General features: G+C 39.8%; 1 protein-coding gene across 2 annotated transcripts in view; it reads left to right on the top strand.

The window, feature by feature from the left end:
* Nucleotides 1-1,662: 1,662 nt before the first annotated feature.
* CDK17 (cyclin dependent kinase 17) overlaps nt 1,663-27,889 on the top strand; it is a 159,347-nt gene continuing 133,120 nt past the window's right edge. For both annotated transcript variants that reach the window (XR_011169700.1, XM_069095194.1), the window contains exon 1: nt 1,663-1,925. The gene's annotated coding sequence lies outside the window, so the exon portion shown is untranslated. The remainder of the gene's footprint in view (nt 1,926-27,889) is intronic.

Genomic DNA, 27,889 nt, shown 5'->3' with positions numbered 1-27,889 from the left:
TCATTGGTGTAGGTTGGCACACTCTCCACTACAGAATCTGAAGAGTTTCCTAGAGGATTGGGGGGTTTGTGGCATTTGTTCAGGGTCATATAGCTAGTATGGGCTGGAGGCAATATTTGAATCTGGCCTGGCTGCTTATTATAACAATATTAATAAAGACTTGTGGATCGATTAACATAAATGAATATATGTGGGATCCTTTTAACATCAGTCCTTCCCACAGAGGGGTTGCTCCCAACTGGGAAAATCTCTTCCCCACTGGGAACCCTGTGTTATTCACTAAAAAGGGCCCTAGATCTGGAGGCAGAGGACTTGGGTTTGAATCTTATTACTTCTGTGATCCTGAGCAATTCAGTTTCCCCAATTGCAAAATGAAGGGGTTGAACTGTATGGCCCGGAGATCCTACCAGCCTTGAGATTAAAATCCTATGACCCCTTTATAACAAGTGATTTAACTTCTCTGGGCCTCAGTTTCCCAATCTGTAAAATAAAGGGATTGTATTATATAGCCTCTTGTAATGGGAATGTAAATTTGAAGATCTTCCCTGCCCATAGGCTAAAGTGCACCTGGAGCCTGGGGTGGGAGGCTTGTTTTTCAGTAGATACTTCTTGATTGGCCAGTGAGTCAATAAGGTTGTTACATTCTCTGAGCCCTGAGAAGGCTATATAAGCCCTGATGTGTAGCTTTGTTTTGGGGCTCATTTTGAGAAGTGTTCTGTGATTTGATATGGATTCTGGGAAGCCGTGGTCCAGAGATCCCCGGTTTCGAAAAACCCAGATGTTGATTTGGTATGGATGTAATGGCTGGACAGTTTGGAAAGCTGTCTACTTGATCTGTTTCTGTCTTCATAATTCTGCCTGTATACTTTGAAGTTCGGGGTGCTGACCTTTTCCCCCTGAACTAGGTAAATGATACATATTTGACTGATTAAAGTAAGCTTGTTAACCCATTTTGAGTTGCTTTTCTTTATCAAAGCAGATCCAAGAACCTGTGCTGGCAGCCACCCTGGGAATGCTGGGGGGGCTTGCTGCTACACCTCTGGAGACCCTTACAGGTTTAAGATGGAAATCCTGTGACCCCTTTGCAAGAAGTCACTTAATTTCCTTCCTCTCAGTTTTCTCAATAGTAAAAGAAAGGAGTTTAACTACATGGCCTCTGGAGACCCCATTAGTTTTAATATGAAAATTCCGTGGTTCCTTTGCAAAGATCACGTAACTTCTCTGGGTCTCCGTTTCCCAATCTGTAAAAAGGGGGGACTGGGGCTCATGACTTTTATTACAGGTTACTTTCCTTCCAGGCCCGGGTTCCTATCTGTAGAGGTGGAGGGGGCTCCGCAGTCCCAGGGGCTCTGCTCCCTCGGCTCCAGATTTTTTCTCCCCAGGGCCGCGGAGCAGATGCGGCGCTGGGGGCGGGGCGCGCCCCGTCTCCCTGGAGACCGCCCCGCCCCTCTCTCCTGTGCCAAGGCCGCGGCCGCTAGGGGTCGCGCTGGTCGCGGCGGCTCCCGCTCGGGCTCCCGGGGCCGCGGCCGCTGGTTGGTTGGTTTCCCTCCTGCCCCTCCCCCTCCCCACGCTCCCCGCCCTCGCGCCGGGCGGGAGGCGGAGGGAGCAGGCGGGGGCGTCCGTCCGTCCGTCGGCGCAGTGCGAACGCGGCCCACGACGCGGGGCCGGAGCGCAGCCCGGAGTTGACGCCGCTCGCCGCGCGCAAGAGCTGCCGAAGCTGCAGCAGCCGCGTCCGCGCAGCCGAAGGAGCTGGGAGCCCGCCGGCCGCCACAGCCGTTGTCTGCCGCCGCCGCTGGGCTGCGCTCGGCCGCTCCGGGGCCATGTTGGGCCGGGGGCTCCGCTCGGCGTGACTCGGGGGCCCGCGCCCGCCCCCGCCGGACAGCCGCCCGCCCCCGCTCCCAGTCCCCAGCGCCCGGGCTCGCCTGGTAAGTACGGGGTCGGTGCGGGCCTCCCCTCAGGCAGCGCCCAGGGTGGGGGCCGCGGGCCCGCGGGGCTCGGCGCTTTTTGTTCACCGCGGCGGCGGCTTCGGAGGAAGACCCGCACCCTCCGCCCCCTCCCCTCGGCGCTTCCGGGGCGGGGGCGGGGTGGGGCCGGGCGGCCGGCCGTCGGTCGGTCAGTCTGTCTGTCGTGCGTCGGTGCCTGAGCCGCCTCTCCTTTTTCCCCCTGTCCCCTCTCCTAGTCTCCCCTCCCTCGTCCCCTCGTCCCCTCGTCTGGCTCTGCTCAGCTTTCTCTTTTCGTCTCCCTCTTTATCCTCTCCTCTTTTTTCTTTTTTTCTTTCCCTTCCTTATCTTGTCCTTTTCCCTTCCCTTCCCCCTCCCGTCCCTTTCCTTTTCTCCTTCCCTTCCCTTTCTCCTCCGTCCTTTTTCTCTTTCTTTTCCCCTTGCCTTCCTTTTACTCTCCTGTCCCTTTCCTATCTTGTCCCTTTCCTTTTCATTTCTCTTCCCCTCCACCGGCCCCCGTTCCTTCCCTGTCTCTTTCCTTGTCACTTTCCCTGTCCGTCCACCTCTTTGCTGTTCCGCAGTTTGCTCCTCCACAAAATTAGGGGGTTGGACCAGATGGTCCCCAAGGTCCTGACTCTAAGCTCTGTTTCCGAAGGTCCTTCCTTTCCTTGCCTTCCCCCTCTCCAGCGGCCGCCGCCTCCTCTTCCTTCTCCACCTCCTTCCGTCTTCCCTCTAGGGGGGGCGTGGGGAGATGTCCCCGATCGGGGATGTGGAGGAAGGGCTGGAGAGTCCCCCGAGACCGCTAGCATTGGGCTCCCGGAGGAGGGGTGGCGGAAGGCGGCGACAGCGACATCAGCTGCAGCGGCGCAGCCAGGTCCGGGGCTGAGCCGGAGGCGAGTGGAAGAAAGGAAGTGGCAGAGCCGGCCCCTGGAGCCCCGAGAGCTCCCTAGTCGCCCGAGGAGGGAGGGGAGGAGGTGGCGGTAGATGAGAGCAGGAGGAGGGAGTGCGCTTGCATCTCCTTGGAGACACGACAGGGCGGGGAAGGAGGAGGGGGAACACAGACAAAGATGAGGGCCACCAGTGGGCTCCCCTCCTCACACCCTCACCCAGCTCTGTGTCCTGGCCCAGAGCAGGCAGGGGGAGACCTGAGGGACACCTAAGGAACTGTGCCGAGGAAGAGAGCAAAGGATTGCCAGAACCGCCAGATCTCTGCCGCAGTTACTTTTTATTTTTATTTTTTTAAGTGGCAGTCTTATAAAAGCTCTAGATTCTCTCTCCTCTTCACCCTCCCACACACTGACACATTTCGTTCTCATCTGGACTTTTCCTCCTTTTTCTTCTCCCTATTCCTGTTCTCACCCACTCCTTGACTCCTTGTGGAGCAGTGTTTTTGCCTTCAGACCTTTAGGTTGGCTAATGACAGGATGCTTTTGCTTGTACTGACCCCGAACTGCTGTGAACTCTTCTCTTCCTCCCACCTCTTCCTTTTTGAGGTCTGTAATATCACATGGACTTGATATAGGTTATACATGTGTAGTTATGCAAAACATTTCCATTTTAGTCATGTTGTAAAAGAAAACAGACTAAAAAAACCCTCAAGAAAAATAAAGTAAAAAAAAGTATACTTCAGTCTGTATTCAGTTATTAGTTCTTTGTTTGGGGATGGATAGCATTTTTCATCGAAAGTCCTTCAGACTTGTCTTGGATCGTTGTATTGTTGAGAATAGCTAAGTCATTCAGAGCTGATCATCTTACAATATTGCTGTTACTTTGTATACAGTACATTTTACTTTTCATCAGCTCATGTGAGTCTTTGCAGGTTTTTCTGAGAGCATCTTGCTCATTATTTCTTATAGCACAATAATATTCCATCACAATCACATAGCACAATTTGTTCACCCAGTTGATGGGTATTCCCCCAATTTCCAACTCCCTGCCACCAGAAAAGAGCTGCTACCGTGTTTCCCCGATAATAAGACACTATCTTATTAATTTTTTTGGACAGAAAACCACCAGAGGGCTTATTTTCAGGGGAGGGCTTATTTTAATGAACATTGACAGCAATTTTAATAAACAGGTAAATGTGAACAAAAAAATGTGCCTTTATTCAATAATGATCATGTCATCTTCTTCAACAACATCGTCATAAGTGTCCATACCCTGAATTCCGTCCCGGATGTCTTGCGCCTCCATTTCCTTCAGAAGAAGTGGACCCAATCTGTCATGTCCAGCAATATAGCTCTCTTTAAATGAATATGTCTTGTCCAGGTAACCTGCTTGTAGTGCAGCTCGGAGCGCCGCCTGCGTTTCTGGGGGGGGGGGACAGTGCATACAGAGGGTACCATAATGTAGCGTGTAGTGCAGGGGATCACCTTCACTACAGTAGCAATCTCGATAGGGCTTATTTTCGGGGGAGGGCTTATTTTAGAGGAATCTTACACAGTAAGGGGAGGGCTTATTTTTGGGATAGCTCTTATTATCGGGGAAACACGGTGTATATATATATCTGTACATATAGGTACTTTTCTCCTTTGTTTTTAAATCTCTTTTTTGGTTGTATAACTCTTTGGGCATAGCTCCAAATTGCTTCAAAGAATGGTTGAATCAGTTCACAACTCAACCAACAGTGCATTAATGTTTGGTTTTTCCCACATTCCCTCCAACAAATGTTATTTTTGTTATCCTCCTTTTATATCTTCTTAGTCAATCTAATAGTTATGAGGTAGAAACTCAGAATTGTTTCAATTTGCATTCTTCCAAACAATAGCTATTTAGAACGCTTTCTTATATGGCTATAGATAGTTTTGATTACTTTATCTGAAAACTATCACTTGATCATTTATCAGTTGGGGAATAGCTCCAATTTTTACAAATTTGACTATATATATTTGAGAAATGAGGTCTTTATCAGAGAAACTTGCTTCAAAAATTTTTTGTTAGGATTCCTAAATGTATTTCCTTCCATCTTATTTCCCCCGCTTTATTCTATTCTCTCTCTCCTTTCACCCTGTCCCTCCTCAAAAGTGTTTTGCTTCTGACTACCACCTACCCCAATCTGCCCTCCCTTCTATCACCCTTCTCTCCCCTCCCCATCCTTGTTCCTTCCTACTTTCCTGTAGGATTAGATAGATTTCTATACCCAATTGAGTGTGTTATTCCTTTTTTGAGCCAGTTCTGATGAGAGTAAGGTTCACTTACTCCCTCCCATCTTGCCATTCACTGTGAAAACTTTTTCTTGCCTCTTATATGTGAGATAATTTACCCCATTCTATCCCTCCCTTTCCCTTTCTCCCAGTGCATTTCTCTTTCTCATCCCTTAATTTTTTTAGATATCATCTCTTCATATTCAACTCACACCTGTGCCCTCTGTCTATATTCCTAACTGCCCTAATAATGAGAAAGTTTTTTATGAGTTACAAGTATCATCTTGCCATGTTGGAATAGAAACAGTTTAACCTTATTAAGTCCCTTATGATTTCCCTTTCATGTTTACCTTTTTAGACTTTTCTTGAGTCTTGTATATAAAAGTCAAATTTTCTATTCAGCTCTGATCTTTACATCAAGAATGTTTGAAAGTCCTCTATTTCATTGAATGTCCGTTTCCCCCCTCCCCTCCCCAACCAAGTATTGTACTCAGTTTTTGCTGGGTAGGTGATTCTTGATTGTGTAATCTTAGCGTCTTTGCCTTCTGGAATATCATATTCCAAGCCCTCTGATCTTTTAATGTAGAAGCAGCTAAATCTTGTGTTATTCTGATTGTAGCTTCATGATACTTGACATATTTCTTTCTGGCTGCTTGCAGTATTCTCTCCATGACCTGGGAGCTCTGGAATTTTAGCTGTAATATTCCTGGGAGTTTTCATTTTGGGATCTCTTTCAGGAGGTGATCAGTGGATTCTTTAATTTTCTACTTTTACCCTCTAGTTCTAGAATATCAGGGCAGTTTTCCTTTATAATTTCTTGCAAGATGATGTCTAGGCTCTTTTTTGGTCATGGCTTTCATGTAGTCCAATAATTTTTAATACCTCTCCTGGATCTGTTTTTCCAGATCAGTTTTTTCCAATGAGATATTACATGTTATATTCTATTTTTTATGTTTTTGTTTTATTTCTTATAAAGTAGTTTGTTTCCATATTTGCTCACTCACTTCTGATTTTTAAGGAATTATTTTCTTCCAGCTCTTGTATCTCCTTTCCCATTTGACCAATTTCTACTTTCAAAGGAGTTTTTTTTCCTTCGGTGAATTTTTGTGCCTCTTTTACCATTTGGCCTATTCTTTTTTTTAAGGTGTTATTTTCTTTGATTTTTTTTTTTTTTTGGTGTCTCCTTTAGCAAGCTCTTGACTCTTTTTTTCTTGCTTTTTTTGCATCATTCTCTTTTCTCTTCCCAGTTTTTCTTCTGCTTTTCTTAAATGACTTTCAAACTCCTTTTTGAGCTCTTCCATGTCCTGAAACCAATTCGTATGTTTCTTGGAGGCTTTGGATATTGGAACTTTTGACTATATCTTCTTCTGAGTAAGTGCTTTGATCTTCTGTGTCACCATGGTAACTTTCTGTGGTCAGAATTTTTTTCTGTTTACTTGTTTTTTCAGTCTCTTTCTTCAGTTTTAACTCTTTGTTAAGTGGGGCTCTGCTTCCAAGGTGGAGGGCACACTGTCTCAAGCATCAAGGGTTTTGTGTGGCTGTTTTCAGAGGTACTTCTAGGGCCTTGTAAGTTTTCGATTCTTGCAAGGAGTTAAGATCTAAGAAAAGGTGTGTTAACTGCCCTCCTGGTCTGTGCTTCTGTCTTGAGTGACTATAAGCACTCTACTCTGTGCTGGAACTGTGATGAAGGTCCCAGCTACCCTGGGGTCATAAGCTCTGTTGTGCTAGTGTTCTTCCTTCCCCTGGCACTACCCCCAGGATTGTAAACCAAATACAAGTATGGGCAAAGCATGCCTTAGTGCCAGCAGAGAACCCTGTAATCTCCTTCTGGTCAGTTGTTCAACACACTTCTGCATGTGAGATTTTCTTATAGAAAGAAATGTCTGCTAACCTGTTTGCCTAAATCAGCCATGTGCCTGTTTTGGTGACCCTGAACATATGCCTTCAGCTTTGCTCCATCAACCACTTTAGTCAAATAATTTTACAAGGTGCAGAGGTGGTACAGCTTATATTGAATCTTAGATATTTCTTAAGGCAGCCAGTTCTTACACTGACAGCAGAATTGCTTCATTTAATGAGAAAATGCTGGTGTTCATCAGGTAGGAGGAAAATTTAAATAGAATGTGAAAAGCTTTTTATTCTTTTTAGTAGTATAAAACCTTCTGGAAAACAAATTCAGATTAAATTAAGTAGTTTTTTTAAAAAGGTAAATTGGAACCATGTGCTTATTTAAGGATCTATAGATACCATTTTAAATTGGGGATGCTGCATTTGTAACATTTACATATTTTGAAATAAGCAGACCTGATTCTGCCAAAAGATTCAAAGAAAACAGGAATGAATTTGTAGAACAGACTTAATTCCTATTATGTTGAAGAATACTTTTTCCCTTTTAGAAAGGATTTTAATAAAATGCATGGTGTACAAACGCCTTACATTAACTTGCCAAATGGCTCTTTAGTCAGGAAGGACCTACATTTTTATTTCATAGCTTTCAGTAAAACCATACCTGACTCAAAATTCCAGTATGTTTCACAAGATAAAAGTGAAAATATCTTGACTTCCCAAATGTGAGTGGAAAGGATAAGACATTAAAAAAAAATCTCTACATAGACCTTTTTTGAAGTACGGAAGCAACTATGTTGTTGACATTAATATGAGAACAGTTACGTTATGTAACTGTTGCTTTTAAGAGATCGAGTCTTTCAAAAACCTAGTAAAAAAAATTGGCTTGTCTCTTAGCCTGTGGGATCTGTTAACTGATTTTTCTTAACCTAAGAATTTCCTTTTCTCTTCCATTTTACAATTCTCTACTCCCTCCCATTCCCCAATTTTAAGGTCTGTATTAATATGACAGATTAGGACATGTTAATGTTCAGGGTGACTTGTGTGTGTGTTGAAAGGTGGTAGTTTGAAAGTAGATTAGAACACAGTTTTTCTCCTGGTTGATGGATCATCAGAGTTAGACATGGTAATTTCTTAAATTGCCTATTACTAAATGGAACAATTAAGCTTTTAGTAAAAAATATTTAATTTATTCTTTTCCTTATAACCAAACCTAAAGCCCTGAGATTTAGAGTCAGGTGCTTTAAACAATGCAGCCTGAAATGTGCATCTTGCGTTTGAATAAAACAAGATTTGTTTAGGAAAGATTCACAATCCTGAGCTATGTTATAACAATTAGCTTTTAAAAATATGTAGTTGAAAATAATGAGAAAAAGAGGAATTTTCATTTTCTTTGTGCTACAGCTCGAGAACTCATAGGAAAAATAAATCATTCTTGCTGTATGCCTTGTACATTTATAGGTGCTTCATTACTGTTTATTGCAATGACATTTTAGTTTTGAAACATTAATGCTCCCTTGCTGTGGACAGTTGATAGCATTGAGGAACAAGGTTCTTTTCTCTCTCTGGGTTCCCTTATTTTGCCTTATTTTTGCAACTGTTTTTTCTCTACCTTTTACCTTTGTAACCGAGTGTATTATCAGAAAAACCATGTAAACATTTTATTATAAAGACTAAGCATTCAGTAGGACCACAAACTAGTTGCTAGTTAAAGTGATAATGAAATGCTTCTTAAATATGTTGTGTATTTTAATTCTCAGATCAATAAACTATTTTTTTCTCCAGTATAGCATTTTCTTTGCTATTGGGTAGTAATAATGAATATATGTATAAGATATTTAAATCTTGCCTTCTTATTGAGATTCCTAAATCTTAGTAGGTAATTACCCCCGATGGAGGCCCAAGTGTTTAGCCTGTTCAGCTCAGTAGCAGCAACAACACATTTATATTTCCCACTGTCTAACTTACTTAAGTGGGGCTGTTGCTGGCTTGTAAAAAATGTTCTATTAAACTTGAAGGTGAAATTTTTTTTTCTTATCTAAAGGAGAGGAGTTTTAGGTATCTTGAAATTTCAAATAGCTTTTGATAATAGGGGAACTTAATGTAAAACTTATAAGGTACATTTTTACTTCATGATCATGACATAGCTTAAACAATTGAAAACAAACAACCTCTTAGTTGCTTTACTTTTTATCATACTTGTCATTTGTATTATTGTTAGTCATATCCAGTTCCTTGAAAGATAGAACAACAGAAAGAACTTTGACCCTTGGGTTAGAAATAACAGGCTGCAGAATAGAACTTGTGTTCACCAAAGGTCTGGTCCTTTGAGGGATGTAGGTCACAGAGTCCAAATAAAAGGATTCCCTGTAGCTGGTGAGGTTCTCCATTTGGTCTTGTTTGCAGGTGACTTGGTGTTATGAGAATGGGAATTTAAGATCTTCCCTGCCCCTAGGCTCTTTGATAGTCTTAAGTGACTGAGAACCTTCCTTGATTTGAAAATATAGTCTGCCCCCTACCTAATAGGCTGAATGTGGTCATCTGGAGCCTGTGGCAGGAGGCTTGTTTTTCAGGAAATGCCCATACCTTGATAATTTGTGATTGGGCAGTGGGTCAAGAGGGTTGTGACATTCTCTGAGTCAGGAGAAGGCTATATATACCCTGATGTGAGATTTTGTTTTGGGGCTCACTTTGAGAAGAATTATGTGATTTGACCAGACGAGACTCTGGGCAGCCATTGAGCCCCTGTTGGCTTTGAAAACCCAGATATTCTTCCCTCTCTGGTAACTGACTAGGTATGGATGTAATGGTCAGGCAGCTGGAAGCCTGTTTGCTGATCTGTTTTTTGTATTTCTTGTCTGCTTGTAATCTCTGTATACTCTGATGTTTGGGTGCTGACCTTTTCCCCTGAACTAGGTAAATGACATGTTTAATTAAAGCAAGATTGTTAACCCATTTTGAGTTGCTTTCCTTTAGAAAAGCGCATCTAAGAACCTGTGTTGGCAGCCATCCTGGGTATGCTAGGGTACTTGCTGCTACACTTGGGCTCATGACATCCAGACCAAGTGCCTTCAGAGCCTCCTCAGTTAGATCTGTCATCTCAATTTGGTCTAGCTATTCAGTTCTTCTTGTTTCCATCTTCTTTCCTCTCAAATCTATCCTCCTTGCATTTGACAGATTTTGAATATTCCCAAGATACAGTCCTGACTATGCAGTTTTCCTGCATTAAAATGTCTTTGGTGACTTTTTTGCTTTTAGGATAAAATACTTCTTAGCCTAATATTTAACCACCTCTTCTACCTGCCTTTCCAGGCATTTCATATTATTTCCCTTTATATTATGCATTTTTTCTAGCCTGATTGGCCTGCTAGCTATTCCCAAATCTAGCCTACTGTCTCCTGTCTCCATACCTTTACCCAGGTGATCTCCCATTCATGGAATAAGCACCTACCTCATTCCCACCTTTGAGAATCCATAGTTTCCTTTGAGGCTTAGCTTAGTCATACTCTTTCCTGCTTTCATGAATCCTCCAGTTAGTGCTCACTTAACCCCTGTAATTATTTTATATGTATGTTTTGGGTTTTTTTGCCTTTTGGAGAGCATTTGGGGTTAAGTAACTTGCCCAAGGTTACATGGCTGTTTTTTTTGTGTGTGGGTGTTGTGTCTGAGGCCAGAACCGAACTTGGGTCCTCCTGACTCCAGGCTGGCGCTTCACTCACTGCGCCACCTAGCAACCCTAAATGTTTTTGCCTTTGTATGCCCAGCCTACTAAGTGCCCTGGACATAGCAGGTACTTAATAAATGCTTATTGAATTGAAGGCACAGTTGGATGGACAACTCACACAGCTTGTCCCTCGAAGGGACATAGATCTTGGACAGACACTGTAGATGGATGATAGTTTCCCTGGAGCATTAGGAGACTGGATTGAGTGACATTGAAGAAACTCCTCAATACTTGTAATGACTCCAAGCTTCTTCCTGCATCTGTCGCCCCTCAGTCCCCTAATGGTGATGCTGTCAGACTGTGAAGCAGGGCACTTTTGGTCTCCAAAGAATAAAGTTGTAGGTTATCCCAAGAGTCATAGATGCATCTCTGCCAGTGTGTAGTGGCATATTAGCCATAAGGAATGACTCGAGAAGTGGGTATGAGAAATAATCAGAAATGCAGGAATTGGAAAGGTGCTAGGTCAGTCATGAAGGGAGATAGAGTGGTAATAGATGGGCAGCCTGCCAGCTCTGTTGGTGTCTGTGCCTTATCAGGGTTCCTTAAAGAAGGTTCCCTAGCCCTTTGGGTGGACCTTCTGAAGGAATTCTGGGAAGTTAAAGATAGGAGTGTTCTAGGAAAAGGAGGAGATAAGGAATTCTGTAAGGGCAATACCCATAACACTGGCATCACACACCTGTCACACATAGAGAAGAGTTGCATTCAGTCTGCTAAGTTTGCAATTTATATTTCCTTTCACAACTAAAATAGAGAATGCTTATTAAGCTTTTCACCTTTTTTCCCCTCTAGAAACTTCTATTCATAAAATTGGTTCCCACTAGATATTTATTATAAAATGCTAAGCGGGCAAAAGAGGATCCTAAGATGTAAAGCTTGTCCGAGGACCTTAGAGATTGTGTTTACATATTGTTTGTACAGAGAAAACTGAGACCCAAGTCAGTGAGCCTAAGGAGATTTCCATTGGAACTAGGATCCCTGAACTCCAAGTCTAGTGGGTTTTTTTTTTAACTATACTATATTTTAGCATCAGAATTCATATTCTCTTTCCTTTTTATGAGGGGGGAGCTTTTAGGGTGGGTAAGGGAAAGATATGACTTCTAATAATGTCCTATAATATGTGAAGAGGTCACTGCTATCACCTGGGTGCCAGCTCCACTGGGAATAGAACTAGCACACCTCTGAGAAGATAAAAGGGCCATCAGGCTTGGCAAATTGTTAGATAAAGATTTTCTCTAAACTCCCTTCCAGCATTAAAACTCTGGTTCTGAGATGTCTTGACAGACCATTCTGTACTGGTTGAAGGTCCCCTTTATTATAAATTCCACGGTGTTTTGGAATGTTGTGTCATATAAATTAATATGTTTTTTACTTTGGTACATTGGGAAGAGGTGAAAGTAGTAGTAGTAATTGTTGGACCTTCGATCACCCATCACAGGTGATGTCTTGAAATTTGATGCTTAAAGTCCAGTTTTTGAATGTTAGTATACTTTATGTTCTGTAATAAGCTAAATGGAGATACTGGTAAAAATCCCATTCTAATTTTTGCTGTGTAAGCACATAAACATTAACAGTTTTAAAAGTTGAGCTAACCCTAAATTTTATGACAAATTTCTTATGATAGTAAACAGTCAGTAATTATACTATATAAAATCCATTCATTGTGCTTGATGCTGGAGGAAATATATTTATTTAACACCAGTGCCTGAGCCTCATCGAATTTATAATAGTGGGAAGAAGACACATAAGAGAACATTTGTTGAAATGAAGCATTTTCACCAATGATTTCATTATGGTATGGAGGCCTGTTCTTGAAAGCAGGGCTGGCAAGTTGTATTTGTATGGGCTGATGGTAGGTGAACTTCTGGGCCTGCACCTTATTGGACCCCTTCTTTTGTTCCCAAATGAGGGATGAATAGATAATGTATTGTGTGGATAGAGAGATATTGTATGAATTACACCTAGATGTTTACATTTACTCCTTAGCAGCAGAAAGGATGACATCAAAGACATACTGTATGGGACTTGAAAAAAAGATGAAGTGAACATATAATGAGCTTGAGGGAAAGCTGAGGGGTCATCTGTGAATTCCACTTTCAGGCAATAGCAGGAGGTTTCTCCCCATCCTTAGCCTCTTGGTTGGAGCTGTCATTGATGATTCATGAGAGGACTTGAACATGGAGTTGCCCAGGATGTACAGCATTGAATGGGTTGCAGTCTAGATCAGTAGATGTTATTTCCATACGGTAAAATCAGGACACGCTGAAATGTCAAAGAATACCTAAATAATTGTACCAAGTGCCTGTGTTATAAGAATTAATTTTTAGTGCCAGTATTTGTAGGAAGTGCCTAGATAATAATGTCATCAGAAAGTATTATCATTCCAGAGTTGGAGGACACCCTTTTAAACTAGTTAATATGTGAACATATACATTATCATTTCCCTAACATCTACAAATTTATATGCTTTTTGGAGGATAATTTTTATTTTACTCAGTTTAGTTATTAAAATAGGTTTTGAATTCTTCAAGGAAGGTTTAACTCTCAAACAACCACTCCTTCCATTTCTTTAATATTTGTTAAGAGATGATCCTTTGTATGCATTTTTTTTGTTTGTAAAGTGAGTTGAATAGGGATCTACTTAGTCAATTATTACTTCTTGAGCAGCTGCATGCCCTCAGTATTGTTTCTTCACATTGGGTTGATAAAGAACATATGATTTCTGTTCTCAAGGAGCCTTCTTTTTATAGTGTGGCAAAACAGCAGACTTAACCCATTTATTACTCATCAGTATGACAATCTCACCTATCTGGAACAGAGCCAGAAATCAGAAAGGGAAACAAGACTCTCTGTAAACAAAATAGATATAACCAAGTCAGACTAAAACTGGTGAAATTTGCTTATAGGAAAGCCCCACATCCTCTTTTTATTCTTAATTTACCCATAATTTTAACAAAATTTAACAATTACCCATAACTTTAACAAACTTTAACAAACTACAAGCACTTATTGATATGAGTTAGATGTGCTAAGTAGATTGGAATAGTGTAGAGAATTTACAATGTGATGTCTTTGGTTCTGGTGGCACAGCTCTCATGTCTGATGACGTTCCTCTGGGCTAGGGACTTGGCGTATGTTAAGGACAGCTCCTTACTTCCCTTGGGTGCTCCCTGTTTGTTCTTTTCTTCCCCTTGTCATTTCTAGTGTAAAAGTCATTACCCTTTGCAAACAACAACAAACCAAAATCTAAAGAATTAAGTTTGTTATACTCTATTTCAGTAATCACAGAAAAGGACTTAGCATAATTCCTGACACAGGTGTAAGCTCTTAATAAATTCTTAATGCCTGATTGACTAATACACATCCTTCCAAATAGTTAAAATAAAAATTGTTGCTTAAAGTGGTAAACACTCAGTTAACCTCGAACACTTTAATGGAGAGATCCATTCTCTGGGATTTCAGATAGCTAAGGTTTAATTATATATAATTATATGCAGAATTGTATGGTGCTACTAGAAGTGATGTCAGTGTTAGGAAGGCCTTTGAGGCCTTTAGTGGGTAGGGGAAGCTGTCATAGAAGAGGAAGCAGTGAAGGAGGACCCTGAAACTTGGCTAGGAGTTGGATTGGTTCCATTCCTGAAGATACTGGCATGGAATCTCCCCTGGTGTCAGAGGAAATAAAAATTTTAGGTAAGATTAATACCCTGCCCTCATGGAGCTTTAATAGCTTAAAGCTACATTGACTTTTGGAGTAGCCTGTATAAAAGATGACTAGAGAGCAGTAACCAGGTTTCCTTGATTTAGAGAGGAATGGATGAATAAGAGGGAGATTTTAAATGTGCTGTGTGTTTGAGTCTGTTAGATGAGAATTAGTACTAGAATGTAGCTATCCATTTAGGGCATCAGCAGAGCTCTCAGAGCTGGAATGAGTCATTCAGGGTCACCAGCAAAATTCTAATGCCTGCCCAATCCAGTTCTACAGCTATACTACTTAAATGCACTCATTGAAGTTAACGGCATAATTGAACTTTGCAGGAGTAGCACAATGCCTTCTAACGCAGTGTTTCTTACTTGGAAAGGTGTGTGTGTGTGTACACGTGTGTGTATACAGTCTGCACCATATGCTTTTTAAAAAACTTAATTATAGTAATTAAATACAGAGCCTGGTTTATGGTCCTTGTTTTTAAAAGACTGTCTTTATAGAGTAGCTAACCTTTAAAAAAAATGATAATTCTGCTACAGTGGCTGTGATTTAAGTATGAGACAATGTATCTGTTAGTTTGGAATTCATCTACGGTAACATCTTCATTGTTAACATTTTGTTAAAATGAATTTTCCTCTTTTCTCATCTTTACTGTTTTTCTGTAGATAGCATTATTGTTTAATTTATTTAAGGAATTAAATGAAAAAAAATAAACAATTATTACTTGTTTAAGGAAAATGTCTGAAAGGAGCATCTCTGTGTCTATATCTGGTTAATGATTTATCAACCTTTGGTCCCTCAACATTACCACTTGGTGCTAAAGCTTTTATTTAGAATCATAGAATTGTGGAATTTTGAGGTCATCTAATACAAACTGAGCCTCAAAGGGTTACATAGATACCCACAATCCAAAAGCCTAGGACATGACAAGATCTGGCAGCTGATTGAATTTATAGGGTGGGTGAGAGTGAGGAAGTTGACTATTACTCCTAGGTTGTAACTCTGGGAGACTGGAAGGATGGTGGTCACCTTAGAGCAAAAGGGAAATGTGGAAGAAAGGTGGGAGGGAGGATAATCCGTGAGTTCCAATTTTGTACTTGTTGAATTTAAGATGACTGAATGTCTAATAGGCAGTTGATGATGTGGTCCTGCTGAAGGTTGGGCGAGAGCCTGGGACTGGATATGTAGATATGGAAGTCATTGGCAGGTTGATTGAACACAAGGCACCTGATGAGGTCACTCAGTGAGGCTCTAGTTTGTTGTCCAGTTGATGGGCTCTCATTTTGTTACCAGTTTATTGCTACTACAAAAAAAAATTTTGCACATATTTATGTGTACATGTTGTCTCCACTTAGAATATCAACCATTTGAGAGAGAGGCATTGTTTTTGTATCGCTAATGTTTAGCCAAGTGCTTTGCACATAGTAAGAGTTCGTTAAATAAAAGTTTGTTGAATTCAGTTATAGAATTGAGAGTACTTTTTATCTGTTAAAGATCTGTTAGGGACAGATAATGAATGCACTGTCTCTCTCCGTTTACAGCCAGCAAAAATCCTTTGCTTCAATTTAAATCCATCTTTCTTGGATACAGTGAACAACCCTAGTATTTATTCTTCTAATGACCTTTCATATGCATCATATTTCTTCCTCAGGTTAAGCAATCCCAATACATTTAACTTTCCTTTTAACATTTTTTTTTTTATCCTTTGGAACTTTAAAATTTTTTAAAAATCTTTTCTTGGCAGTTTCCCAATGTCTTCTTTGAAATCTGATGATCAACACTGTGTTTAATACTCTTTGTTTTGGATTGATGCAAGATATGGTGGAAAGGTTATTTCCTTGTCTTTAGATGTCACATTGATTGGAAAACTCAATGATATTGGATTGGCTTTTTGGACAGTGACATTATATTTCTCTTCCCAATTCAGCTTGTCATCAGTAATGATGTCTCTTTGTTTTGGCCGCTCTTTACCATCTTGTTTTGTATTTGTTTTGTGCTTTCCCCCAAATGCCTGCTCATCGGGTTGAGTTATATCCTAATTTTGATGGGCCTTTATCAGGGTCATTGGAATTTTATTGATGTCTTTCAGGACAGTGACAAAGCTGGATATCCTTTGCAACCCTTAGTACAGTGCCTTGGCATATGATAGGTGCTGACCAAATGTTTATTGACTGATTGAGATATGATGAACTTCATTTCTTTTGTCAGCATGAAAAACCTCTCTACTGATACTTTTTTTTTTGAAGATTAGAGTTCAGAGAGATGTCTGGGGCCATGAGAGGCCTTGACTTGCCTTAGTCACACAGCCAGCTAGTATGTGTCAGATGGAAGACTTCCCTAGGTCTTCTGGACTCCAGGCATGGGTCTCTGTCCACTCTGTCCACCCTTTACTCATAAAGCTATATAAATGGAATCCTGTTAGTGGCCCAGAGAGATAAAATATTCTTTTCCTGGCTATACCTGAACAACTTCAACATTTACAAGAGGATTCATGACTATGTTATCCATGAATAAACCTCTCTTGATTCTCTATTTTTAGTCTTCTTTTTAAAGTGATACATTCAATGTGTATTAGCCATTGTATAAAGCAATCCTTTCCTAAATACTCCACCGTTTATTCAACAAACATTAATAAGCACCAACCAGATACTTGGGAAAATAAAAGATAAATAAGACAGGTTATGCCCTTAAAGGCCTTACAGTCTAGTAGAGGGATACACATACACACACACACACACACACACACACATATCCAGCTACATTTAAGTTCATTAGAGGAATAAATATAAAGTGCTATGAGAAGGGGCGCAAGAAATCACTTCCAACTAGGAAAATCTGGGAAGGCTTCATGAAATTAGATTGACAGGAGCTAGTGTGTGGGAAGTCAGATGGCCAAATATGACAATTAGGTCATAAACACCAGTGATTATATGAAGAATGGTGATGCCTTTAAGAGTGATAGAAAAATGAGAAAAAGGATCAGGGATCTAGGGGAAAATGATGAGTTAAATTAAATTTGAGGTGTTCTTGGGATGAAAATAATACAATATGTAGTTAGAAGTGGGAATTGGAGTTCCCGAAACAGTTTAGGCAAATAAACATTTATTAAGTGCCTACTATGTGCAAGGCATTATGCTAACTTATTACATATATTCAACTATATTAAAAAAAAACAAGAAAAATAGGAAAAAGATAAAATACTGAAATGATTGTATACATGCCCATAAACTTAATTTTTTTTAAATTAAAAAAAGACAAAAGTTAACACATACTGGCTTTCATCTTTGACTACTTTCTGGAACTTCCTTGTTGTGTTTTTAATCTAGATTTTTTTTTTCTGCCTTCAATTACGTAGTTGTATTCCTTTGTATATTCTTTTGATACTTCCCTCTGCATCACTACGTCTTCCTGTTTTTCTTATTTGTCATTTCTTGTGCTACAGTAATAGTATTCCATTGTGTGAATATACCATAATATGTTCAGCTATTCTCCAATGATTGGGCATTGTTTGAACATTCATTTTAGGAAAAGAGAAAATGGAGAAAAATATACATTCTGAAGACAACTTGTAAGAGTGCCTGGCCCCAGCCTCGGGAGACCTGGGATTGGTTCTGGCCTCAGATACTTAACACCCACACAAAAAACTGGCCGTGTAACCTTGAGCAAGTTACTTAACCCCAATTGCTTAGGGGCGGTCAGGTGGCCCAGTGAGTAAGAGTGCCGGCCCCAGCTTTGGGAGACCTGGGATTGGTTTTGGCCTCAGATACTCGGCACCCACTGGTATTGATAACTGGTCGTGTAACCTTGAGCAAGTTACTTAACCCCGATTGCTTTAAAAAAAAAAAAAAGACAAGTTGTATGTAGTTAAGCTCATTTTCAGTTGGGTTTTATGTCTTCATTATAATCTTTTTTCAGGACTTCTGAAATTTAAACTCTCATTGAGAAGAGTTTCTGTATCCTTTCATGTTGTAGTTCTACATCTTCATAACCATCTGCTACCGCTTAGGATACCTGCCAGTTCTCCAGTGTGTCTCCTACCTCCCCCCTTGGAACTAGGCAACTATGGACTCTTTCTGTCTCCATACATTTTCCATAAAATTCTTCCTATGTGTAGATGATAGATTTTGAAGCCAGCCTACAAAAACCTTTTCAACCCACACTCAAGTTTTGAAGGATTCCTGATTTCAGTTGGTGTGGGTCCCCTTTACTCTTTCGTAGAAGACTTTGAATTCTGTAGAGAAAAAAAAAGGTAATTTGCTGGACCTGAATTTGAATTTTTTCCTACTTGATAAGAACTGCCACAATTTGTGCTCAACTGGCACAGCCTTTGAGAACCCAGGATCACCTTACTATGTGTGATGAAGCATCAGAGTAGGATTTTTGTCTCATTTTGTATTAAATGTTTATTATTATGTATCTGTAAATTTTCCTTGAAATTTCTGACGTCTTTAAAATTGTTCTTGGCCTATCCGATTCTGCCACTAAAGTCTTGCTCCTGTGAGTGCCTCACTTTGATATGGAGTTAATCCTGAATTCTCCAAGGTTAAGGCAGAAAAGCTTATAGTTGTAGTACCTTGCATCAACCTTGGAACAACTCATAAATTTTGGGAACTTTACCTTTGTTGCATTGGAGATTGCCTTTTATTGTTAGCTGTGTTGTAAGTCATTCTAAAACAGATTGTTCCTCTTATTGTTGCTGGTTTAGTCACTTACCTATTTTAAATCACTTTAACTTTTTGTTTTGGATAACACCTGGTAGTTGCTTGATGAGTGTCCTTATATGTAAAAATAGAAATCACAATCCGTGTACTTGTATTGCCTATCTTACCTGGTGGTTGTGAACAAAAACATGAAAGTATTTACTGGAACTTGATTGCCTTTCAAGGGAATGGGGACTCAAACCCCCAGAGTTTTTTTTAAATCAAATCCATTTTTCTTTTCAAAACTGCTCTGGAGCGCCTTTGCAGTTGTCTTTCTGCAAGGTGTCATATTTTCCCTTCTGATTGGTTGACATCTTTTTAGTCCTTAGGTGTTTAAATGGACTAAGGACTTCTTGGTCCTATGGTTTAAATGGTTAGGTATAGAATAGACTTTCATGAAAATGTTCCTGAATTTAATTCTGAGGTATAATGCTTTAAAAAAAAAAAAAACAACTTAGTCTGTTAGAAAGCATTATAAGCATTTATTTCACTACAGTGTGAATTGTTTAATCAGGTATACGTGGAACTCTTGGATATTGAATGATGCTTTGTATTTTGAGCCCCATAATCATGTTTGTTTTTAATAATGTCATCTTTAAAAATACTAACATGTTGCCTGCTGTTCACTTGCAGACTAGTCATTCTCCATTACTAACCTGTGTTCTGTTCCATTTGTCAATTCTCCCCCCCCCAATCTGAATCACAGTTGATTTTTGTTCTTTCTTAACCCATCTGCAATCTGCCTCATTGCTTTTGCAGTACTCTTAGATTTTTTACAGTTCTTTGAAAAGATTCAGCCTTTTTCAGTGTGCAGGTCTCTGCAAATTTAATGAACTCATTTCTTTTTCTAGCCCAAGAAACTGGGTCTAATGTTCCTTGCAGCATATCCTAGTAAATGTTATTTAATTCAGCATGTTGCTATTTTCACTGGATTTTTTCCATTCCTTTGGATGAAACTTTGTATACTTAAGCTGAATTTCAAGGAAGGTTTAAGGAGATATTATCTAACAGTGCCTATTCATAGCCATCTGTAAATTTGAAAATAAAAGGTAATATGAAGTCTTAATTCTTTACCCCATCTAATTCTTTACCCCATTCTCTTCTTGTCTGGGGAATTAGCCTTAGCTTGAAGGAGTTAGTGTAGCTTCTTTTTTAAACCAGAATTTGTGTTAGCCCCAACAATAGTACAAAATGGAAATCCAATACTTAACAAGTAGCTTTAAACAGTTGTGCCTTGTTTTACTTTCCATTGTACTGTGAATAGGACATTCATACTAAAATCTCATATTAAACCAGGAAATTGGAAAAGAACTAACCTCAAACTAATCTAACTCATTTTCTCAGACTGTAAGTGATGTTGAATTTCTTCACTAAGTGTCATGAATGAGACAGAAACTAGACTACATTTGCACAAAAGTAGCACGCATACATGACACATGCTTATCACCATAGATGGTATGGTCTAAGTTAGATGGCCCTGAGGTCCTTTCTTACTCTCAAGATGCTCTGAGAATTCTTCAGGATGAGATGTGGAGAGGGGACAGGTGACACAAGAGAGGAAGTCCCTATATCTCTGAGGTCACAGGGTAGGCTCAAAGAGTCTCCAAGATCTAGTTCAAGACTAACTTGTACAGGTAGTTCCCACTTAATGTAAATTCTCATTATGCACATTTGACTTTAGGGAAAGAAATTTACAGTCCACAAAACACCCAAGTTAGTTTTACTGTACCATACTGTGTTCTCTCTCTGCTCTTGCCCCTTGATTTGGTGCTCAGGAACCTCTCCCCTCTCCCCCCAAAAAGAAAAAAACTTAAAAAAAAAAACCTCCATGTGAAAGTAGAACAGACTCGCTGAGACCATCTACTGTAGTGCCTTCATATCTGCCTTCCACGTATCTGCACTTGGGTACTGTGTGTCTGCCTCTAGTTCTCTGTGTTAGCCCTCCTTGTCTGTATCTAGTCCCCACGAATCTGCGTGGGCTCCCTCCCCCTTTTCTTCTTGGTTGGGGCCAGGCTCCCACATAGCTGACCCCTCCCTCCACAGGTTCATGGCCTCCTTCCTGCCTCACTCCTTTCCGCCCTTCCCAAGTCCATAGGCAAATTCTTAAGTAAAAATAGCTTTAGGTAGATGTCTCTTTCCACAAAGGAAGAACCCCTTTACCATAAAGAAAGTCTAGAACTTGGGAAGATGGAAAGAGAAAAGGCCATTTCCTTTGGGGGAAGAAACTTACAAAAGGGTAAAGCTGGTGATTAAGCTGATTTTTGGAAGAGTAAGTTTGGCTGGAAGGAGTTTCTGGTTCAAGGTAAAGATAATAAAAGATAGCATTATATAGGGTGTGGTCAATGGAGGCAGGAGATGTGGTGGGGAGTGATGCAATTGGAATGTTGAGCTTTGACACTCACCTGTGACTCTCGCATGTTACTTCATCTCTGGGTAAACTCTTTTCAAATGCACCCGGCTTGACAAGAGCCTCACGGGGTAAACCTGAGCTGTTAAATGCCTCGATAAGGAACTAGTGGAATTGGAAGTAAATTTCTGAATTTTGTAAAATAGTAACAGTCTTAAAATTGAGCAGTTTTGTTTTTGACAGCAAAATAATAAGAATAATTATGTTGTCATAAATAAAATCTTGGTTTTGTGAAGGAAAAAAGGCTCGAATTTATTTTTATCTTTGGTTTGTAAATTAATGGCTTTCATGTACTTCTACCTTGGAGGTTTCCTCAGGTAAACTTCATTGGACTCAACTTTGATTCAGTGATGGAGACGACTTCAGGTTAGAGGGAATACCAAGAAAACAGCCAACAGTGGGATGAAATGAAAACTTTGTTTTTGTTTTTACTGATTTTTAGAAATGTTCAGCTCCAAATTCTGTCACTCCGTCCGGCTCCTCCAACCACCTGTTGAGAAGACAAGAAATATGATCCTCATTATATACATGAAGTCATGTAAAACATATTTCTACATTAGCCATGTTGCTAGAAAACAAAGCAATAAAAATAAAGAGGAAAAAACCATATGTTTGAATCTGTACTCTGAATTCATCAGTTCTCTCTGGAATAGATATGCATTTTTCATCCTGAGAGAAAACCCCAAATGGTGCCATAAAGGATCAGGAATGACTGAGGGGAAGAAGCATTGAGTCCTTTAGAATTGTCATAGATCCATTATATTGATCCGAGTTGGTAAATTTTTCACCATTGATAATTATTACAATATTGCTGCATTGATTTCCTATTTCTGCTAACTTCACTTTGTATCAGTTCATACAAGTCTTTTCAGGTTTTTTAAAACTATCCTTTTCATTATTTTTTACAGCCTAATAGTATTCCATCACAATCATATATCACAACTTGCTCAGCCATTCCCCAGTTGAGGGCATCCCCTCAGTTTCCAGTTCTTTTCTACCACAAAAAGAGCTGCCATAAATATTTCCAAATGGAAACTTTGTATACTTTTTTTTAGATTGGTGAAACCTGGTTTTCTGAAAGTATCCTATGGTTCTGACAAGCAAATATGATTTGTAAATGAGTTGAACAGAGAGAATGGTGTAAAAATACTTTGCTACACACACACACACACACACCCCACATATATATATACACACACACAGACACATATATGCACAAATAATTTGGCTATAGTATTGTACTATTGGCAAAGAATAGCAAGATGACATACTAAAAATTTCCTTTAAAAAATTTTTTTTAGCATTTCAGCAAACGTATAATATTGGAGGTAAAAATTTTCAGTAATATTTATTTTATTAAAATTATTTTGCATCATCTCGTAAGTTAAGCATTTATGGCAGGTCAGGGAGAGAGCTATACTTCACTTTTAATGAGTATGTAAATTCCCTCCCCTGAAGCAGACCAGTAAATCATTCTATAAGTTAGTTTCTGAGAGTTGCTTGGGGTCCTGAGAGCTTGAATGCCTTGTCCATTGTAAAACATACTGACATAGATTACTATGTCAGAAGCAGGATTTGAACCCAGGCCTTTCTAATCTCCATTCATATAGCCAATCTTGATAGTTAAGGCTATCATCACCTTTTGCTTAGAATAATTACAGTAATCATTTAGTTGGATTCCCTGTAGCTTTCCCCTGATGATAATGCTATGTCACCTTTCTTCCAGTTTATAAGCTCCTATTACTGCCTATTACTTCTAGGATCCAGTATGAACTCCTCTCTGGAGCTTCTCCACAGTCTGGTCCTCTTACAAAATCCCTTCCTTCCACAAGCTGCCGGATCTTTCCCCTGGCTGTCCCCATGGCTGGACTGCTCTCACCCTCCCCCTCTGCCTCTCAGAGGCCTTTACTTCTTCCAGACCATCCTTCAGGATGTCTTTCCTGACCCCTCAGAGCTGCCTGTGAGGCTGCTGTCCTCCTCTGTTGGCATCATTTGTGGGTCTGTTTGTCTGCTTATTGTCTCCTCCATTAGAATGTGAGCTTTTTAAGAGAAGGGATGATTTTTGCTCTTTCTTTGTCTCCCCTGTTCTTAGTCCAGTTCTAAGCATATAGTAGGTGCTTAATAACTGCTTGGTGACTGATTGCTCTGTGACTCTAAGGCTGGCCTCTGGTCTGTCCATTAGCCACACCAGCATTGCCTACTAAATATTCATGGGCCATGTTTGAAAGGCACAGCATTTGAAAGCTTTAACTGGCACATTTGTGATCCATTTTGATTCAGTTAATGCATACCAGTCCTATAGACTTGGTTTTACAATGCAGCTTTGATATATTTTTAATTACTCAGTGACTGAGAGTATCATGAACAAAAAACTGGGCTACTAAACCTCAGTTTAATAGGTCAGGTGGGGAGAGAAGATTAACATTTATTTCATTTTTAAAATTAAAGAGCATTATTGCAGTAAATGAAATATTATATTTGGAAATAGCTGGTTCCTTTGCAGGAAAAGTACGTGTTTTTAAAAATAGTTCTTTAAAGGAACTTAGCACAATAAATACTTGAATAAAGATAAAAAATTGGATTTTGAAATTATGTATAATTTAGTAAACATAGACATTTTAAAGTGACATTTTAAAGAGTTATGCCCACCTCAATATTTCCTTTCCCTGATATGTATAAAAGGTCATTTACAAAAAGAAAATATTTCCTTTTTTAGTAATAATAGCAGAGATTCTTCATCATCTCTCTGAATACATCTAATGATACTGTATCTATTGTAACTTGAGAAAAATTGTAGACCAAAGTATAAGGAGTTAATGGAAGATCAGTGATTATGGACTTGGTATCTGCAGCATCAGCTACATAGTTAGGTTCTTTAAAGCAGAGTAGGAGGGTTTCTGTACACTCATGGTCAGTTTAGAACTGTCACTTGTGATCAGGTAACAGTGTTTGTGCTCTTGCCACATTTTGTTGAGTGTCTTAAGTATAAAGGAGATTGATTGATCATAAAGTGCATAGCATAATGAGGTATATTGTTAATCAATGACCATCTAATTTTTAAGGTTGTGACTATATTCTGTATGAACAATAGAACATTTAGAATAAGGTTTTAATATTTCAAATTTAAAACTTTAATTATTCTGGCATAATAATACGAATATTACTGCACTTATTGCTAGTGACTCATAATTGAAAATAATTGTCACAAAAACAATATTTTACATAGCCAAAACAAGATTTAATTTTCTCCTTTTGTCTCTGTTTCTCACTTTCTGGATGTCAGAATCATCCCTCTACTGAGGGACTTCCCTGCTGGAAACTTCTGGAAGTTCTCTCAACTTCTGGGACTTCCTCCTGCTGGAACACTCTCCTGCCCTTGTGCCCTGGCATATTTCTCTCCTCTCATTGGTGAGTTCCTCCTAGAATTCGAACTCCTCTTAGAAGCCAGATATTTTTGAAGGGGCCAGGCCAGCCTGATTTCATTTCCCTCCTAATTCTTTTCCTAGCTTTCTGGACTTCACATTCATGCCTCCATGCCAGGTACCTTCATAAAGTCAATGAAAAATGGAAAGCAATTTCTTTGTAGTAAAAGTACAACACCAAAGAAGATACTTGAATAAAAAGTAGTTTCTAAACCCTTTTTCCAAGTGAGATGTTGTATTTCTAGTATTTTTATGGGGATCATGAGTCAGGAAGCTTCTACAACCTTCCTGAAAGTGATTTCTTTAATTTGTGCAAGTTATTACAATAGAATACAATGGACAAATAATAACTTTTTTCATAAGGTCCTCATTATAATGTATATATGTGAACTCAGAAGTAGAGGGGAGCAGCCTCCAAAATACTTTTAATATGTTGTCATCTATGACCTACCAGTCCTCTATAGGTGGGGCAGGCGTGAAAAAGAGTGTGCTCTTATGAGTGTTTGGGCCAATGAAGTGGCTCGACCTTTCTATAACTGTAACTTGTCTTTTTTCCTTGTTGTTTTTTTTTTACCCTGACTGGGCAAATTGTACCTGTTGGCATGGGCCATATTCCCTTTATTACGTTGCAGATTGATTCCTGGCAAAAGACCGGATCCAACCTGACAGAGCCCTGATTCTGCTCCCACCTTGGCACCTTCAGTATTTACCCTATTTGATTGGTCTGAGCAAACTTCTTGCCTGGCTTAGGATTTAGACAAGAGACCCTCTGCGCTGTCACTGTCCAGGAGCAGCAGCCTTTACCCATTATTGCCCTGGAAGTTTGGGAAAGTCTGGCCCTAAAGGGATGAGGGTACAAATCAGAAAGAAAAGTTAAGTGTTTGGAAGAGGAGATAAGGAATCTATTAGTGAGAGGTCTGACAAATAGCACTAATTGAAGGAGTGACTGCTGCTACCTCAGAGCATAGGGACTTTTTGCTTTGGGCAGGTGGGGGACAAGGAGAATGGAAGTTCTGGGTCTGGTTAAGGAATATGTCACCTGTTTGAGGTTTAATGAGATAAATCAACACAGAGATAGACTTATTTACTTGTTACATATGGTTGGGCTAGAACTCTGGGCCAGGTAATCTCCAAAGTTGCTTCTAGCTTGGTGACCTCTAGGTGTACAAATAAACTTCTAGCATGGTAGTGTCCTGGTCCTGAATGGGCTTACATAATAAAGGGAGTATGTAAATAACCTAATATCTCCTCCCTATATATACCTCCTCTCATGTAGTCTACTATGGGAAGCAGGGATTGAGAAGAATAAATATAATTATCTCTTTATTGTACCCAAATGATAATGGCAAAAAGCATGTACTGGGAATGTTTAAAAAGAGAATTAGGATTGTTTTGAGATTACTCCTCTTGTATAATGCTCAGAGGTCACAATTTGTGCCGAAGGACATGTGGTGGGGTAGAGGTCACAAGTCATTTTAATTGCTTCCTCCCTTTCAAAGGTAGAAAAGAAGTAGGGAGTTTAGTAGGGGAGGTTATTTTGGGGCCAATAGCTTCTAAATTGGCTCCTGATTAGACAGACATCCTCTAAGGTGAAAGGAGCCATGTCTCCCTTTAATGTGCTCTGCTTTGGTTTGGTCAGCTGCTCCTCAGGAAGCCCCCTTTTCTGGGCACAGTGCCTTGCACTGGAGGCCATCACCCCAACCCCTCAACAAAAAGGAGATCTGTGACTCAGAAAAGGGAGAAAATAAGACACCCATTTTAGCAGAGGAGTCATTTTAGAATCTTCAGAGTCTTAGAACATTTTTTAGGTTCGGTGACATTTAAATTTCCCAGTAAATTTTTTTAAAAAATTCACATTAATGCCCTTTGTTGAACTATATTTTATCTTTGTATTCATAGAGCAAAACCCTGATATTCAATTTAATTCAGTTAAACCCTAATTAAATTCCTGCTATGGTCAAGGCAACTGTGCAGAGTTTTTTGAAGCTTTAGGGAGGACTAGGAATTTTTTTAAAAAGGTCTTTAAACATACCATTAACTTTTTTTTTTTTCCAGTTATTGTGATGGGACTGAATCATCCATTGTCTTGTCTGGCTTATGGCAGATGATAAACACTATTCTAGGTTCAGTACATATTTATGTTCTACAAACTAAGCAACACAACAAAACCTGCCCTGATGTGCAGTATTCAATGCACTGTCTCCCTCTTACCTCTGCAAAGAATCAGGGGGTGAGGAGAGGCCTTTTTATCTTTCTCCTCTTAAGTCGAACTTGGTTGATATAACTTCATCTTAGTTAATGTCACTTAGTTAACTCTTTACGTGAGTTTTTCCATCTGTAAAATAGGGGTGATATTTGCTTTGCCAGGGGCGGCCAGGTGGCTCAGCGAGTAAGAGCACTGGCTCCAGTGTTGGGATGACCTGGGGATCAAATCTGGGTGCAGATACTTGGCACCACACCCAGAAATAACTGGCTGTGTAACCTTGAGCAAGTTACTTAACCCCGATTGCTTTAAAAAAAAAAAAGATATTTGCTTTGCCTACCTTACATGGTTCTTATTAAGGATGAAATAAGATAATATCTACAAAGCACTCATAAACCTGAAATGTCTGTAATCAATATAGGCTAATTCCTCAGTTCTTCATTGATTCAGCAAATGTTTATCAAATATACCTGTGCTATGTGCTGTGGAGAGGGGAAATGGGGAGGAACAGAGTTTAGATAATTAGTAGCCCTTTTTTGCCGTTGTGAGGCTCTGTAAGCTGTTTTTAAAGACATAGTTCTTTGTTCCTATGTCCAGTCCACTCTCCTCTTCCTCTTTAATCTTGGGTGCAGGTCCTTGCTCATGTGCAGTGTCTGGCCAAGATACATGTCTTGAAAGCCTGCTTTGTGTAGGCCCATCCTACTGCCTATCACATTCTGAACGGTAATCAATAGACCTTGTCTGTCTACTTGTTCTTTTCTTTTTATTTAGTTAGGCCAAAATCTTTTGAGTGAAATTTGAGTGA

Source organism: Petaurus breviceps, unplaced genomic scaffold (genome assembly GCF_028583685.1).
Source record: "Petaurus breviceps papuanus isolate PSGF00001 unplaced genomic scaffold, PetGlider_PUasm1.0 225, whole genome shotgun sequence".
NCBI lineage: Eukaryota > Metazoa > Chordata > Mammalia > Diprotodontia > Petauridae > Petaurus > Petaurus breviceps.
Note: the sequence above shows the minus strand (reverse complement) of the source record. Positions and strands in the feature narration are given on the sequence as shown.